This window comes from Syngnathus floridae, chromosome 6, assembly GCF_059516105.1.
Source record: "Syngnathus floridae isolate MCC-2025c chromosome 6, RoL_Sflo_1.0, whole genome shotgun sequence".
Taxonomy (NCBI): Eukaryota; Metazoa; Chordata; class Actinopteri; order Syngnathiformes; family Syngnathidae; genus Syngnathus; species Syngnathus floridae.
Genome location: NC_142418.1, coordinates 12,387,501 through 12,405,905, shown reverse-complemented (window position 1 = coordinate 12,405,905; position 18,405 = coordinate 12,387,501). Strand labels below are relative to the sequence as shown.

At 38.8% G+C, this 18,405-nt stretch overlaps 1 long non-coding RNA gene across 1 annotated transcript; it reads right to left on the bottom strand.

The window, feature by feature from the left end:
- Window positions 1–912: 912 nt before the first annotated feature.
- LOC148396584 (uncharacterized) lies at window positions 913–6,180 on the bottom strand. The gene is made up of 3 exons (XR_015858861.1): window positions 6,064–6,180; window positions 5,821–5,866; window positions 913–1,266 (listed from the first exon to the last, which is right to left on the bottom strand). It is a non-coding gene; the product is annotated as an uncharacterized LOC148396584 (long non-coding RNA).
- Window positions 6,181–18,405: the final 12,225 nt, after the last annotated feature.

Genomic DNA, 18,405 nt, shown 5'->3' with positions numbered 1-18,405 from the left:
ATGTCAAACTTTGTATGTTGTTACTGTGACAGCACTATTTTACGTGAGCTATTTTGGCCATTTGCAAAGTAAATGTAGCCTATTTACTTTGAAAAAGGAAAGTGGGGAAGAAACAGCTGTTAAAACTGTTTACTTTTTAATATAGTCAGCCTCTTAAAAATATATATATGAATGTATTTATTTTTTAGGTTTTTTGATTTTTTTTTTTAAATAATGGGAATAATTATTTGGTGGGTGATGAAATTACTAAATATTTTTTTAAATAATGCAGAACACTTTCTCTGTCTTTTTTTATTAATTTATTGTTTTATTTTTCCATTTTCTGCAACTTTCAAATGCACTGCTAAAATACATTTAGCTTTATTTCATTTATTTGATACTTTTCTTCCCCTCAAAAACGAAATTAAGATGTCTAAATCTACTGTTGATAGTTTTACCTAATGCTCCGGTTGGTTAGTGAAAACTTATTTAAAAAAGTGCTTGCTCATCTGTCATGTGTAATTGACAACAATTATACATAAATAGCCCCACCAAAAAACCCTAAAGGTTTGCTTATAAAGCAAATGTGCATTAATAAATAGAGATAATTTTGCATACAGTACATTTTTTACCTTCAGGTGAATAAGAAGTATCCTGTATTTTGGATGAGAATTATTTTGCTCATCGAATACGTACATTTCCGACAAAACAAATATAAAAATGTGGCATTAGTGAAAAACAAGTTGCCTGCATCCCTGAGTGCAAACTATCAAGGACATCAAGACAATAATTTTTGCATGCCTGCTGCCTTTCACCAATGATTTGCCACAAAGGTTCCTAGCAACGGTTGTTGAGGAAAGACATCATGGAGATGAACACCTGTTTGATCTGCTGTGACCCTCTATGATAAGTGACACCAGTAACCATGCCGACCACAATATGGGACAGATGCATAGGGCGCTATTGACAAGGACTGGAGTATCAAACACACACTGACATACTGACTACACACACACCAACACTCACACGTACACACAATCCGGGATCACAAAACAAATGCAAGACATGTTTCAAACCTGCAGGCGCATGAGTAAAATTGCACACAAAAAAAGTCTCACATTCATAGAAAATAAAACTGCATTGCATTCACAATGGCAAACTCCAATCGAGTTGGAGAAAGAACGTAACGCCGTGTGGAGGAGAATGAGGCACCAGATGACGAACATGCTGAGAGTTACTCACAGCGAGAAGGTGGACAAGGAAGTCGCAATGGAAGTCAGCCTTGACCTGTGAGTGCCAAAGTAAGAGTTGTGGTTACTCATAAATCAAACTTGTCTCAAGAAATTGCTATTTCTGTCTGTAGCTAATTAAGGTAAAAATTATTTTCAATTCAGAGCAATCTTTGCACAACAATCTTCGTACGACATTCATACACCATGTTATGTAATAATTATTTAATTTTTTTATAGGTGTGAAGGTAAGTAGTAAAAACCTTTTTTAGAAATTTGCAAATAGCATTCAAGTATCTCTGTGTTTTGCAAGCGATCAAAAAAATAGAAACTGCTCTTGGTATGATGCGATGCAGTTTTACACTATTGCAAATTAGACCCACAGTAATAAACATTGTTGTTGAGACAGAAATGTTGATATGGAGAGATTTTCTAGATACTGGATTGAATTGAATGAGGCATTACTCACACATCGAGAATTAAGAATAAAGTCGTCAGAACAGGATTGCTGTAGAGACTGTGATTTTGTTTTTCCATCAAGATTAAACAGACAGAGCTTGACATGTAATTCCCATTAGGATGCTTGTTGCTACCCACCCCCTTCTTCTTCAATTCCTCCTTTCTTCTCTTTCCATCCAAGGGTCCCTACCAACCCTCCCAAGGCTTCCCATCTACTTTCAATAAGGCCACATCAAACATTGGGTTAAGGTTGCACTCCAAGCAGGCAAGGGAAAGGGAAGCGACGTGAAAAACCAGCAAGAATAAAGTGAGGGGAACAAAGGTGAAGGTGCGGCGGATGGGTGAGTGGCAAAAAAGAGGGGAGGTCACGAGGAAGGGGAAGTCAATGCCGGGGGGATGCCAAGAAATATTACATATATTCCTCAGAGTCATACAGCAAAGGTTAAGTTGCATTACATTAAAATGTGCCCATTGGTCTCTGGAGATTTTGCATTGGGGCAGACGCCAGTGTCAATACTTTTAATATCGTATGCAGCAGTGACGGCAATATTATTGTGTTAATAAACTTGGATCAGTGTGGAGAGTCTCAGTCAGGGAAATGCATGAATTCAGTCAGTATAAGGTGTCAATAACATTTCAAAAATTCTCACTCGCACTTTATTCTTGCCTGCTTCCTCGTTTTGTATAACACTATACTATATACGTAGCTAGAGGAGCCTGAGAAATCATGTCATGTTGTTTCCATCAATAAAAAATAGAGCGTCTTGAATTGATTTAAGAATGGTACAATTACAGCCTTATAAACTACTCTGCCTATCAGAGCAAAAAAATGTGACGAAGAAAAAATAATCCGGTCTAGATTCATTTATCTGCAAGTCAGTGGCTCAACATTTTTCCGACGATTTATACCCCTTGTGATTTTTTTGGTGGGGAGGGGCAGTACCACTAAACTAGTCCAAAAAGGATGAAAAAAAAGACAAGATAAAATATAACCACAAAAAAAGAAACAAATGATTAATTAATTATGAAGACATATTTGTGCACAGACCCTATATGTATAGGGTCTGTCATCCTTGGTGGAAATATATTGAAATATTTAGAATATATTTATATTTCGAATCTCACGTACGTACGGGTAGGATATTTTTTCTGATACTATTTTGCTTCTATTAATAAATAGAATAAATACAAATTTGCTTCTATCTATTAATATATTTATATGTAGCCTAGGTTGTTGGTGCCCAAATATGTTGTTATACCTAAACTCTTCGTACTTGGACAAATACATGTGGAAAGCTTAGATTGAAAACCCATATTTGACAAAATGTATGATTACACTGGTCAAAAGCACAGGCATGAAATAATCTATCCCTCTATAATGCTTATTATTATTAGTAGTAGTATTATTATTATCATTATCGTTCAATAATCTCAGCGCAAACAAAAATCATCTTGAAAAGTTAACTCTCATCCCTGATTTAAAAAAAAAATGTTGGAATGGTGACCAATGTTATTTTGTGCTACTTTTTCCTCTTAATTGTTGTCTGAATACTTGTTTTGTACACAGTGCCAAGCTTATTTGAGAGAAACGGCCGCACAAGAACAAAAAAGCAAAGAGGGACGCAAATAACTTTGCTGGGAAGGTGAAGTGGAAGAGTTTCCATCCTGTTCATGCCTTAGCTGCGGTGAATGTCAGTAGCTGAAGGAGCAAAGGCGGTGGCAACACCAGGTTAGAGAGGAAGACGGTAGAAGTGGTGCCGGGAGTGTATGTGTGCGTGTGTGTGTGTGTGTGTGTGTGTGTGTGTGTGTGTGTGTGTGTGTGTGTGTGTGTGTGGGAGGGGGGTAGTGGCGGCGATGGCATCATCCCCCACCAGCACTGTCACAACCACACGCTCAGCTTCTTCTTCTGTGGCTGATTGTGATTGTTGTTCAAACAAGGCCGACAGCTGCCACAAACATTTCGTCCTCGGCATGGCACAAATCTCGCATGCTCACTTCTTGTGCGCGTCCACACAAACGCAAGCGACGAAGCTGACGTGTCACTCTCCCCTGTCACACTTTATGGCACCCTGTTATCTTTTTGTTCTGCTTCTCGGTCCCTGATAAGACGGCCGCCGCGATGATTGCCCTCCGCTCTCCAGTAAGTGTGACAGCTCAATCATTCGTCAAATCAACATGTTCCCTCATCACGATTGAATAAGAAAATGTGTATGTGTTTTCTACACTGGTCAAACCGCTTCCACCATCAACAGACGAACTGGCCTCAAACGCACGATCGTTTCTCATTTTTAAACATGCATGCACTTTTACCCGACTGCAACCATAATAGTAAACATTTTGCTCAATTACTTGATTCCAATTAATTGACAACACGTATAATGGCTTTCAATTGTCAAATCAGGAATTTTACTTGTGTGTGCGGAGAAAAAAAAAGGGTTAAATGTGGATTTCATTAAAGTAAAATTACAATCATGTCACCGTAAGACAAATACATTCGAGCCCGATTGTGATGTATGTGTTTTTTCTCGACGCCTCACCGAGCAATCAATTAATCATGAAAATAATCTGCAGATTAATCTGTAATAACCATCACCTGCAGCGTTAATCGCTTTTTCATTCTAGCGTTCACATTTGCTCTCTCCACTGTGCTGTCTTTAAAGGCTGCACCCTTTCTAATCAGTATGCCATGCATCTGCAAGCACAAAACAACCATTTAACTAGAATGCACCAATTGCTCCAGCGTTCCCATGGAGGGGGTTTGATAAAAAAAACACATTTTTTTTCCTGGGAAAGAAAAGAAAATCCATTACTGTTGAACTTTGAAAAAGAAAAGTACCTTCAACCCGCTCCTCCAAAGCTGATAATGACTCAGGACAACAAGTGGAGCAGGTATGAAATTTAGCTTGAACTGGCATGATTTTATTTCTTTGAGCTTGTCAAAAATGAAGACTTTTGCTACCTCTCTTTTGCTCTCGCTCTCCTGCTGTTTTTTTCTCTACTATTCCTGTCCATCAAAGCAGTTGCACATTTTAGAAAGGTAACCAGGTAATTGAAATAATTGGGAGAATGTACTACATGGCCTGTTTGAACACCTGTTGGCACAGAATGTCTCTCAGGGAGGCACGTTGTAGGTGCTGCATCTGTGTTTGTGTGTGCCGTATATAAGCAGGATGCGTGTTTTGGATGTGGCCTACTTAAGCCTCACAATGTGCTCATGCACATGTTGAGGAGGTTTGGGGGTTATTATTATGTAAATAGGAACAAGTGTCACAGCACAAGCTTCCATTCTAACACCTCTGACCCTTCCAGAAGGTGACAGCCGGTCACTGATAAGTCCCCAGTTGCTATTCACGCCCACTGATTTGGGTCTTTGACAAAATAAATAATATGCATGGTACATCTTCACACCTCTCAAGCTGTCATCACTAGCCTGCAATCACTTCAAGTCTTTCTTTCTACCCAATGAACGTGTATGAATGAGTTGTTTTGGCATTATAAGCTGTCTATGTGTTGAAAATCAAGTGTATTTTGTTTACATTCACTCTTATTGCTGTGAGACATCTGGCCAGCTGTGAGGAGCTGTCCCTCCCTCCGTGGTTCTGAAATGTCAATTCACACTCTCCTCCTGTCTACTGGGTAAACATGCGCCGCCGCCGCCGCGTCTGACTTTCAGAAAAGCTGTAATTTCATCAGGACTAAAATAGACATTCATTTCAGTATTTGCAGCGCGGGTCAATCACAGCCAATGCACCCTTATGTGAGATTCTCTGCAGTTATATTCACGCAGCATGTTCCTCCTCTCTCAGGAGTAGATCTGAACCATTTATTTGAAAGCAGGGCTGCAATGTTATTATTTCAAAAAGAGTGGTGGTGGTGATGGTGGTGGGGGGTAATAATATATTGAGCGGGTGTCATTTGACCCCAGGGTGCCCAAAGAGGCTGCTGCTAATCCATTACAGGTCACCAGCAGGTTGCACTCTGCTTGGGTCTGCAGGAGAGCTTTTCTCAATCTAATCACTATGTTGCCATTATTGCTAATTGAGGTGCCCACCGTTAGTGAGATCAATACAGCCTGTAAGTACCATTGCCACCTAAGTGTCACGCGCATGCATGTGTTTGCAGTGCGCCATCTATTTTGAGTTGCTCCAAATACCTGTTGATATCTTGTTAGGTGGAGCGCCTCCTCGTCTTCATCACGTCTAAAGCGAGGGAGACAAAAAGAAACTGCAGTCAAGGAAAGACAAATTATTACAAACATCAACGTATATTATCCATAGCTATACATGTCATGTTTTATTTCTGATCCAACTAGCGCCCCTTTCGATTAAACCTCTTTTCGCTTTCTACGCGTTCATTTCCCGAGGCGCTTGCATGTCAAATCCGCATTAAGTCTCACCTCATGATTGACAGTCCGAAAGCCGCCGCAAAGTCCCCCCGCTGAAGCGAGGAGAGCCGTCAGAAGTAGAACCTGCGAAACATGCCCGCTCCTTTAAAAAGCTTCCCCCGACCCAATGGGAGGTCTGTCAGCTTTAGCGGGACATGACGTCACTGCCAATGTCACGTCCAGCCCCCACATCCCACCACCAACCCGCACCCTACTTGGTTTGAAATATCAAAGAAATTATCATGGCATTATTAGCTCAACAAAAAGGGCGACGAGGGAGTGAAAGAGCGCAGCAGAAAAAAAAAAAAAAATCTGTGAGGCAGGGTGAGCTTTAAAGGACTTCTTTCCTTCCCCTTTTTGAGATGCACTAACGAAAATTAAATAATTTGGGGACTAAAACAACACAATTTGTTTTTCACATCACATTCACCACCTTTTCATCATCTCTACACTTGTGGGCACGTGATTGAAATCAGTTTTCATCCAAGCTTTATTGGAAGATTACATTAGAAAAACTTCACCTCACATCACGAAATGAAATAAAGACAATAATGATTTAATAATCAGCTTGTCTCAATTCTAAATTCATTTGAAATTTTGCCACCAAAACTGAATGCAAAGCTATAATTTAGTTGTACGAATGGCAATAGGTGGATATTTTGCACAGGTAATTTCTACCGTCTGCCATCGAGTGGAAAAACATTTAATTGTTCTTCTCTGGCCTCCATAATTGCCACCCTTTAAGATGTGTTTTTTAGCTTCTAAGAAATCCATTTATCCTCAAATATTATAGGACCAAATTTAACAAAAAAGAGAAAAATCCCACCTTGAATATAGTATGTGCATAAAGAATCCATTCATTATCCGAACGACTTCTTACGAGGGTCGCGGGTGCACTGGAGCCTGTCCCAGTTGTCTTTGAGCGCGAGGCGAGGGACACCCTGAACTGGTTACCAGCCAATCGCAGGGCACACATAGACAAGCAAACATTCATACTCACAGGCACACCTAAGGATAATTCAGAGTGCCCAATTCACCTTAGCTTGTTTTAGAAGGAAACCCACGCAGGCACGGTGAGAACTTGCAACAGGAAGAGTCAAACCCCATACCTGTGACCTGTGAGGCAACGTGCTAACCAGTGCCCCACCGTGCTGCCCACATTAAAAGTCTCAAATTAAAAAAAAAAAAAATTACATCAAATGAATTAGCCCCCCTGATGTTAACACGTACTACCTTTTCCCACAGAACAGCGCCTCATCTTCTGCTACAATGTTTTAACAAGATGTAAGAAAAGAGAAAGAGATGTTCAACCATTCCTCTCCTCTTCCACCTCTCCACAGGTTTTTGATTGTGTTGAGGTCTAGGGACTGAAATAGCAATGGAACGAGCTTGATTCTGATGAAATGTCTGGTGAACCATTTCTACTGGGTAATTTTCATATATAAAAAAAAATGTTTTTGCATAATGAGTTTATTTCAGGGCTTTTAACACATCTCAATCAGGAGTGCTAATAATTATGGAGGACATTGTAGATCCCACTTCATTCTTGATAATTGCTCATAGTTACCATGGTGTGCCATAGGTGGTTGGAATCAATGATGAATGTACTACATGTATCTGTCAGAACATGAACAGCAGATTCGTCATTACTCATGACACACACCCTTACTTCTTTCAGAGAAGTCGGCGTCCATGCCCCGAGCCTCGGCAGGGGGTAGCAGATGGACAAAATTATCACTTTTACACCATACAAGCAAAAATATAACACGACTGTTAGCTCAATTTTTGTTGTGCAGCTCTCCATCATGATTTCTTAAAGTCGAATGCATTCGTGTCCAGAATGTTGCATTCATGGTGGAGGTGGGAGAAAATCTAAAGTAAAGGCAGGTTTTAATTAATAAATGTAACAAATGCAAATCAGTGCATGAGATTTTAAGTTAATTGCAAAGAAAAAGTTTCGTACACTGAGCTCAGCAAAATCTTGCTTTTTACTTGAACTTGGTCCTATCTGTTGTGGATGTGTTGTGTGTTGGTTGTGCATGTGTGTGTAAATTCATTTTTATGTAACCATGTGTCACATGGAGAACAATGACTTCGTAGTTAGGAAGACCTCAAGAACCTAAAGCATACATGATTAAGTGTACATGCGAGATTAATCCAACGGAACTTGTGGTTGCGTGAACATGTTATTTTCACACAGGTATGTAAGAATGTTGGTCGCTAATTTGAGGACCAGCCGGATACATGAACAAAGTATGTACCCTAGCAACAGGCGTAGAGTAACCTGCACATACTGTTCAGCAGTATGAAGTATATTCTTCCATATCTCCCAGCTCACCGATGACAAAGATTGGCAAGTATGTGTGCATGGAGCAAATATTATTTTTCCCACATGGTTCGTTCATTTGGCAACAATCTTACTGGTTTCAAACAGCCATTTCTTGTCGCAAAGAAATGTTGAACGTGTTCAAAATTTGATGGTGAAAAGAAAAACTGTTTGCAACCATTTAAACCTTTTGGGAATGTCAGGTGAACGCCTTTGCAATTGTTTGCAAGATGAAAAGAACCGTAACTAAAAACATTCACGACATGCGCACATACTTATGATCAGTTCACATTGACTACGAAAAAGATACAGAAGGAGCTCCGTAAAGACGGAGCAAGAAAAAGAAAATTGGAGTCCGCGTGTCAATTCACACCAACCGCGGTGCTCTGCTTATCAGCAAGGTCTCTATTTTCTCTGGATTCCGCATGCTGATTTTCAAAAAGCTGAAGTAACTACGCAAAGTTTAGGACTGATTTAAAAAACAGATATTTATAGAGATGGAACAAATAATTATTAAAACTGCCTTCTCTTGGGAAGCTATATAACTACATGAGTTAGACATTCAAAAAGAAACAAGTTTGGAATAAACATGACAAAATAACACTATTTAAATACAAAATCTACTTTGGCTCATGGAAGAAGAGCCAGAAATAATGTCCAGAAAGTGTACAGCAAACCACCAGTAGAAGTCTCGCAGCCATAACCAGCCAAACATGGAAGCAGTTAGCTCATTCACTGCCATAGACAACTGTAGACATCAAACAATCAATCAATTATAACTGGGCTGGCACTATATGAGTTAATTGGCTATATGAATAAAACTGACTTGACTTGAATCAAAATGTGCAATATATTGTTTCACCTTCAAGAAGCACTCGTCCTTAGAAAAGCCTCTCGAGTGAGCAAGGGGAAAGATGCTTGCATTTCTGGGATGGATGGATGGATGGATGGATGGATGGATGGATGGATGGATGGATAGATAGATAGATAGATAGATAGATAGATAGATAGATAGATAGATAGATAGATAGATAGATAGATAGATAGATAGATAGATAGATAGATAGATAGATAGATAGATAGATAGATAGATAGATAGATAGATAGATAGATAGATATGCAGCAACATTATTGCTTGAGCTGTAATCAAATGCATGAAACTATTTTAATTATTCCCAGTTAGTAAATAGCAGAAACTGCCACTGTATTTCCTGTGAAACGAAAATACTAACATGAAAATACTCTTCATTTTCCTAAGTAGGTGTGCAATTTGAAGGCGCTTTGTGCACCATTGTACGAAGCAAACTAGGAAACCATTGTGGAAAATGCTATTGTGCTGCTGAATGTTTTGTTGTTGTCTACCCCACTTTTGAAATGAGCATGCTTTGCATACAACTGCTGAGAGGTTTGATTTACTTGAACTATTGCAACATGTATTCCTTTCACACACATGTAGGTCAAGGTCAATAATGGATTTTAAGAGCGAGCCATGAACAGTAGTGGCACATTTCATTTTTGTGTGTCTTGATTGACCCTCAATAGGGCTGCTCAGTTACATTGGCAGCTGCCGAAGAAAGATCTTGTTCCTGAATCCCAATCTTCCAATGATCATCACACCTACGCCGCCCCTGTGCAGGACTCAAGCTAGGAGCCTCCTGTCACATCCTTGACCTGCCCCCGTCGCTTTATCCTGTCGCCAGAGGACTTTATAGAAGACGCTGATGCTTGCGCAAAGAGTGGACTTGTGTGGGGGATGGGGCGCACAGTTCCTTCCCCCACAATCATGACCACACCCACCATATTCCAGTGGCACGAGAAGCTCAAGACGACCTTCAGGTGAGTGCAGTCGCACGGGACTTCCAGAGATCCGGTCTTTCGGAAACCTGCCTATATGTGTATCCCCGAAGCACTGGATTTCTCTTTGTCTGGCCTCTACGCTTCGACCTGTTCGGCTTGGGTAACCCTGTTGGGAATACAAGACTCCCGCCGACATATAGCTCTTGGGGTCATGGAGACGCGCAAAGTGCCCCACCACGAAGGTGGCGATCCATCGGGGCACTATAAGTACATATACATACAGTATACAAACACACGTATGATTTTGTGTTAACTTGCTCAGATAACTATCACAGCCTGTTCCACCAGTTCAATTTTAATGATTACAGATCTATATGCGTGTTGTCGACACTCAGGTTGGTTGAAGCACAAATTCCATGATCGTGATGTAAAAGGCAACAATAAAAAAGAGGCAACTAAATCTAGAAAGTAGAAAGTGACTGGTTTCATGTCTCCTAAGTTATTCACCACAATAAAAACAACTAGCACAAGAGTGGGCAATCGTAACATGTGTTGTTGCTGTAGCTTCTTGTATTTTTTTTTTTTTTTTTTACTACTACTTTTTTCTAGTACTCTGCCTGTGACACCATGCAAGTCTTGGTACTACAACACTACTACGATTTGAAAGAGGAGACTCGCAATCTTTATGCACAAAGTGTGCTGTCCTGCAGTATCCGCCCCTCAATTGATAAATAGTGGTGTTGTGGTGAATTGGCACAGGAATGAAATGATCAAATACTAGAATCTGCCCCAAATATTAGCGATTGTTCTTTTGGCTCATGCAGCATGCCATGTGTTAGATTTTGAGTTATTGCTCAGTCAAGTGTAATGATGATTTGAACTGAACTCAAATATGTGTGACCATCTAGTGTATAGATGTATAATTTAAATATTGCATTAATTGTAATGAGTGACAAAATAAGTCAGACATAACGTGTCTCTAATTGGAAAACGAGGCTATGTTTTATTTAATTTGTTTAGCCTGCTCTTTTGATAAAATTTGCCAAAAACAAAGCAGTGTTAATTGAATGGGAAATAGAATCAGATATGAAATATTTCAATCAGTGGTTTCCCAGGAGCTACAAACACAGCAAGCTTTTGCTAATGCCTGCCAGCAGAGTGATGTTTCACATTTTTACCTTTTAAATTGTGCATGTTTAATATGGCTGTGCTGTTGTGAAACAGCAAGCTGACATGCAGGTGAAATTATTGTGCCATTTGACTGTGTTAGTCGACTTCTGATGCAGCTTGACATAAAGCCACCAAAACTGAGGTTGAATAAAGATGACACATAGTGGAAAGTGCACAAAGGAAGCCAATGAATGATAAATGCATACATTTACTGTTTTGTCTACCTGCACGGACTTCATCAGTAAACTTAAAGTTTTTATTATATACACTTAAACAGGTTTTATTGCCCATAATCCTGCCATGGTGAACTTGCTAAAGCATGATTGCCGATAGTCATTTAGTAGGATAATATAATAACAAAACAAACATCTTTATTTCATTTTTCATCACTGAAGCCCTGTATTGAGGAACAGATGTGTGTTTGTACATCAGAGTAACATACCGAGTACCACAATACGATATAATGGACCAAAATATTGGAACACCTGGCTATTACACCTTCAGAACGTGATAAAGACAAAGGCATGAATTTGGTCCCCATCTTTGTAGTTATAACAGCTTCCACTGTTCTGGGAAGACTTACTCTACAAAATTGTATCATATATATATATATATATATATATATATATATATATATATATATATATATATATATATATATATATATATATATATATATATATATATATATATATATATATATGTATTTATAATCTAGATTAACAAGTAATATTTTGTTAACTTTGTACATTTTGTACATTTTGTTATAGCTCTCTATCAATTGAGCATATTTTGACTTGCTCTGCGCTGAATATGAAAATGCAGCTGAGTTTTGGAAAAAAAAAGGTCCCACCTTTAATGGTTTTGAACTTGCATGTCTTAATGTCAAAAAACTTATTTTAGCTATTTATTTGTTTGGTCATTATTTGGTTGTTTGGTTTTCTTTTTCTGTCTGTATTGGCCATGATAAAGCCATAGATGCTGAACTCTCAAAAAAAAAAGAAATGAAATAAAACGAAATATACACGTATAAATTCCAATCATTAAACTTGATCTGAGCTTGGTATGAAAACAGTAATATTTTGTATATGATAAACTTTTGAGCATTCAAAATCATTAAGGAATTTATCTGAGGTACAGTTAATACATTCTGTTGCAAGTCTGATCTTTGCATTCCTTTTTCGTTTTTGCTCTTTATTTTTACCTCACCACATCTCCTGAGGCAAAAACCTGGCTTGTTAGCTGTTAAATGCTCCATTATGTTCATCAGCTAGTTGCTAGCTGATTGGTAATTATTTTGTTTTTGTCTGCAACAGCTGCCTGCTGCTGATGAAAACCACCATTGACCTAGGGTGCAAATGAATGAAGGTTTCTACACATTTGCCTTTGAGGTGGATGATCTCAGAAAGGTGTCAACTATGGAACTGCATAATCCAAGTCAAACTGAGTTTAAAAGCAGCCTTTAGGTGCTCACCTGCACATGCACACGCATGCATGTACGCACAAAAGCACCCAGGTAATTGATGGAGTCCTGATGTTTTTAATCAGCAATGGGGCCCCACCCAAGCAGATAAGAGTCTGGTTACGTAACATTAAAGAGCAATGGGTCACCTGGGCAGATGGTCCTATCAGCCTTAGGTAAACCAGCAGCCAGTGCAGCCATGTTTGGCTTAACGGCTTTTAGGTAATTCATTATGTTCACCGAGAGAGAGCAGCTGTCCAACGTCGCAGCCTTGGACACACACACACGCACACGCGCACATGCACACACGCACACATACACACACTTGCATGCACACGCACGCATAGGATACAGTGGTGTGTATATAAACATACTTAGGTGAACAGATGCCAAACACGTAGATCCATGCTGCAGCACAGGTGCTTGCAGTTCCACATCCATGTGAACTGCTGTTCCGATCAGATAACTAGCAGTGATTTTAATTAGTGCTCACATAGAACTCATTCGCCTTTAAACCTATGGGCTGGTCTGAGAAAAAAAGGAGGGAGGGATTGAAAGTAAGAGACATCAAGAAAAAAAGTGATGATGGGTAATGGAGAGTTGATGTTCTAGCTCCACAAAACAAAAAATAGTCCAAATACTAGATATATGTTTTTACCCCAAGAGCTCAATCATCCACTTAGTCTTTATTGACTAGACTCTTGTACAATCACGTCTCTCTTTCATATTATTTATTTTCTGTCTGTAAACAAGTTTGTCCATCAACATGAACTATTATAGTATTAATATGCACAGGCTTTGCCTATTCTATTGGATGTCTTTATTCATAAGCATGACTGAAACGTCTGCACCATGGAGAGCTGTTTTCAAAGACATCTTTTAGTAATGCCATAGTAATTTCACAAAATCATTTCAATAGGGGGTGAAAGCCTGTGCGTTTGCTTGTCTTGGAACAGAAAGTAAAAAGACAGACACAAAAGTCACATTCATTCATCTTATAAACGATTGTATTATCCAAAACATTGCTTCGTCCCAGAGGTTGACCTCAGTTGCCCTGGTACGCAAAACCAAAATCTATGGTGGCTAGATGGCTTCTCTGTTGTAAAAGCGGTAAGCACAATTAATTACCTTTAAATGGTGCCCAATTTGTTGGCGTTGCGAATGTTTTGTCTTTTTTATCCAATGAGCAGCACAATGGGATATTTGTAACGTCTTTGTCCAGCTTTTGTTATTGACTCCTGTATGCTGTTTTTGATAGAACGGATGACTGAAATGCAGTAACAAAGACAAAACAAACAATTTGTTTTTTCACAAATAGTCAGAAGCTTTGGTAATGTGCTGTTAGTTTATCAATGACCGTTCCCTATTATGGATGAGCATTTAGTCGCTAGCAGCCTTTAAAGCAACGTTATGTAGTAGTTGATTTGATTACGCTAGATGTAATTTTCTTTTACTTTGACGGTAAAGGCATTAAAAAGCTTGAATGTTCTTTTTTAAGACGAATGGTTTGCAATTTGCAAAAGTGTGGCTTCTTCTGAAGTGAGTTGAGTTCATTACCACCATACAGCGCTCGTGTCTTAAATGTTTACTCACAATCAAATTAAAAATAAAATAAAATAGTAACGATAGTCAAGCAAATGGTGACTTCAATCTTCAAAAACTTGTATTTTGTGTCACACCTATCTCAGGGCACCACTGTTTCTTAAAAGAAAAAATTGACTTGTGTTAAAAAGGAAATACATAATGGATAATAATTATATCTACCGAATGAATGAATTAATGATTAATAATAATAATAATATAATTCATGATTAAAAAAACATGTTTATCTTTCATATAGAAATAATTGGATCTCTGAATCCTGTGTACCCATCAGATGTGTACCCATCAGATGTGAAATCAAACAAGTATATCTTTTATGAGCTCATTGGAAAAAATAATCCATTTGCTCAATCATTTGCTAGTGGCACAATAATGAAATCTGTGTTGGCTATTGGTGAGGTGAGATGAAGGCTGGCTCACAAACAGGCTGCTTTCAGCAAGATAAGAGAATCAAAGTATAAATTGTGCTGTAATTCTTGATCCTCGGGGTATATTTTCCAAAGTAGGCTATGTCACAGACATATGTGACGCCTAGAAACTGTTTCAAAATGTGTGGAAAATGCTTATCTCCTTTAATGAATCAAGAGCTGATAACCTTGGATGATAAATGTTATAGTTTGAGAAGGATGTCTGGTTGATGTATGTCATCTATGAATATGGTTGATTGTCTTGTTGATTTGAAGTCAATTCCAAAAAATTCAATGTAGGAGTTACCAAAGCAACACCCTGAAAGGAATTTACAGTATTTTACAGTGTGAGCGATGGTTACCCAGGACAGGCTACACCGGGATGGAAGGAGGACAGGTGCAAGATGGCATTTTTTTCCCTTCCTTAACATGCAATTCTGTGCTTGCTTTTCAGTGTTGCAAACTGTAGATGACAGCATAACAAATATAATTTCTGAATGCTTGCAGCGACTGATGGACATGTTCCGAATGCTGCTTGTTTCCTACAGCCAGCACTCTGCAAAAGGAATAATAATAGAAAAGTGCCCATCACTCTGATTTTCAGCTCACATTCTGAAATGGCAGAAATTACAGGCCTTCTTTGACTTTCGCTGCTGAGTCTTGGCTGTAATGTGTACAGCCGCTCAGTCCCCCGCCAAGGCCATTTAACTCTGTCAGAATTGGGGGACGTGAAAGTGGAGCAAAACAAGCTTGCATGCCCTCTTTTTAAGCACTCCCTTTGAGCTTGGCCTCCCTTACTGTGGCTAAATACTGAATTCTCTGACCTCGCTTCTTTTATTTCCAACCTAATTGAGAGGACGGCTGACCTTGGGTGACAAGAAAGCTCAAAATTTCTTACCTCTTTGGCTTATTTTCGATTCTGAAAAACGGATTCATAAAGTAGCATAAAGGACCAAATACAATGAGTGCGGCCTTTTCAGAGGTTTAGTAAACTACTTTAGTAATACTATATACCGTTTCTTGAATAACGAGCAACAGAATGAGCAACAGAAATTGCTCCTAAATGTTTCTGATTGGCATCAAATTTGATTTCTAACTACTTTTCAAATCAGTTACCACAAAATAAAAAAATTGCTTGCTAATATTTCAGTTCATCATATAATATTTTGGTCAATTGCACGTTACAAGGAAAGGTGTCTCCAGCTCTCACTGGAGCAGTTCACGGCCGAGTGTGAAGCGGTTGGGATGAAAATTAGCACCTCCAAATCTGAGACTATGGTGTTCGGTTGTAAAAGGGTGGAATGCACTCCTCATGTCAGGGAAGAGATCCTGCTCTAAGTATCTTGGAGTTCGAGTACCTTGGGGTCTTGTTCACAAGTGAGGGCAGAATGGTGAAGAGCGAGCTGAGCTGAAGTTCTCAATTTACTGTCAATCTACTTTTCTACCCTCATCTATGGTCACAAACTGTATGTCATGACCAAAAGAAAAAGATCCCGGGCCAGATGAGGTGGGTTGGACATCTGGTTAGGATGCCACCTGGACGGTTCCCTGGTGAGATGTTCCAGGCATGCCGCCCTGGGAAGAGGCCTTGAGGATGACCCAGGAGACGCTGGAGGGATTTTATTTTGTTTGCATCTCAGAAATGTTATCCTTTTTTTTTTTTTTGCAAATTTTATTTGCATCTCTGGCTTACATTTAAAGCAAAAAAGTTAATAGCTGTGATTATCGCTTGTGATTTACCAAACTTAAGTTTAGTCAAACGTATACAGATAATATTTATACAAATAAATGTCATAATTTGAAAACTGTTCATTGTCACTGGCCATTTTTATGTCCTACTCACAACATCATCAGGAAGCGGGATTTCTTTGTAAGACGCAGGTTTTTGCCTCAACTGCCGTTTCCCCCACAAGCTGGTCTGTAACAGAGGACTACAGCTAATGACAAAAGTCTGTGATTAACCAAATAACCTTTTTTGGGCAATGGGATGAAATTCTGAAGTATGCAGAAAAAAATGGCAAACATGAAGAGAACATTCAAACTCCGCAAAGGACAGAAAGGTGCAGCTTTTTCTCGTCCCTCACACTCATCGCAGCCCAGCAGTGCACTCAAGACGGCCCCAAACTGGTTTGCTGTAATGCATTTATGATCACTGTAATCTTGCAGGGAAAAAATGATTGCTAAAATGTCCCACTGTGCTCTGAAATTAGGCATTATAGAAAAGTTAAAAGCTTTTGTTAAATGCCAGACATAACTATATTACATGGTGAAAAGAAAATATGCAGGAAATGGTAAAACAAAATACTTTGTATTTGTTTCGATGCGTTGAATAATGTTTATAAAGTGCCTTTTATATTGGAGTTCTTGTAGTTATAGTAGTCAGTAAATGTGTTCCTTCTTTTACATGCAGTGTTCAAATGTCTTCTTGGGAAAATAATTTCAACAAATGAAGGCAATAAGGGCACTATGCTTACTTTTAACATTTATTTTTTCACCAACACCTTTGCGCGCACATACAGATGAAAGTCTCGCAATTTTACCAAACCTACAATATTTCTGAACAGTTTCTGCATTTAAGAAAGTTGAGCAACAATCAATGACAACTGTAAAATTAATAAGAAGGGAAGTAATGTCACATAAAAAACAGGGCTTGAACTCATGGTGGTCTCTTGTCTACTTCACAAGTTGATGCTAAAAGCTGAAGCGGGGCGTTTCTATGGTCAGTATAATAACAAATTAACAGATTAGCAGTTACTCTGTTTTGAATTAATCTCCTTGTGCTTATTGTTGCAAAAGTACAACCACAGACCCATTTGGCACACACGTGCAATTTTGAGACACAAGATGACAAAATTGTAAACACATTTTCTACAAGAGACATTTGCAAGGTGAACCACTTTAAAGTGGATAATTTCACATTTTTCTCTCCATTCACATTTCCATGGTTCTTTTCACGCTTGTCATTCATGCACATTATAAGCATGCTATTATGGAAAATGAAAATTATGTGGAAAATTGCAACATTTAAAAGAAACCCTTTGGTCAAGGATAATTGCTCAAAGGACCATTAGCAGTCTTTCAAGACCACTGTAATGTTCACATTATTCTTCGTGTCGACGTGTCGTTCTCAATCCATCGGAACTTGCCTTGTATGAAAGTGAGTCTATATAAAATAGCTTCAAATTACACTATCTCGCCATAAAAGAACAAAGGACAAAGGTCAAAGGACATGAGGCAATTACTGTAATTTCTGTAAAATAAGCCGCTACTTTTGGCACAAGTTTTGAACCCTATGGCTTATAGTCTGGTGCGGCTATTCTAAGGATTTTTCATGATTTTTATGGTATTGTAAGAGGATTTGTTTCGGTGATACAGTAAATAGAAAGAAGGAAATTTAATTTAAAACACCTGCATTTTATAGTCCGGTGCGGCTTATATATGAACAAAACAGGATTTACCCCTAATTTTAGCTGATTTTTGTAACTTTCAATGAGACTTCCATACCTCTCAGCAGGTATTATGACCCACTCTTCATGAGCAAACTGCTCCACTTGTCTCTGGTTTGACTGGTTGTTTGAAGACATGCCGTC